Here is a 383-nt window from a genome sequence, read left to right as displayed (position 1 = left end):
AAACAGCAATCGAATTGATGCCTCCTGATACGCAACTATCAACAAAGTGGCAATCGTTGTGGTCGGTGATCAGTTCTTACCTCGAGATAATATTCTTTATAGGCGAAACAATCAGTTGACAAGAATTGCTTAAACTCATCGATGCTACGATGCCCTACAATATCCTGACGAATATAAATGACGCCCGGGACACTCAAATAGAAATCACAGACTGGGACACCGGGACACAAATGACGACGGGGACACAGGGAATATAAATGACGACCCGGACACAGGGACACAACTACAACGGGGACGCCGGGGGGCACAGGGGGATATATAAATGACGACGGCAACAAAGGAAATGGTCGATTAGCAATCACCATCAACAAAGCTCAAGGGCA

This window comes from Artemia franciscana, chromosome 3 (genome assembly GCF_032884065.1).
Source record: "Artemia franciscana chromosome 3, ASM3288406v1, whole genome shotgun sequence".
NCBI classification, from domain to species: domain Eukaryota; kingdom Metazoa; phylum Arthropoda; class Branchiopoda; order Anostraca; family Artemiidae; genus Artemia; species Artemia franciscana.
Note: the sequence above shows the minus strand (reverse complement) of the source record.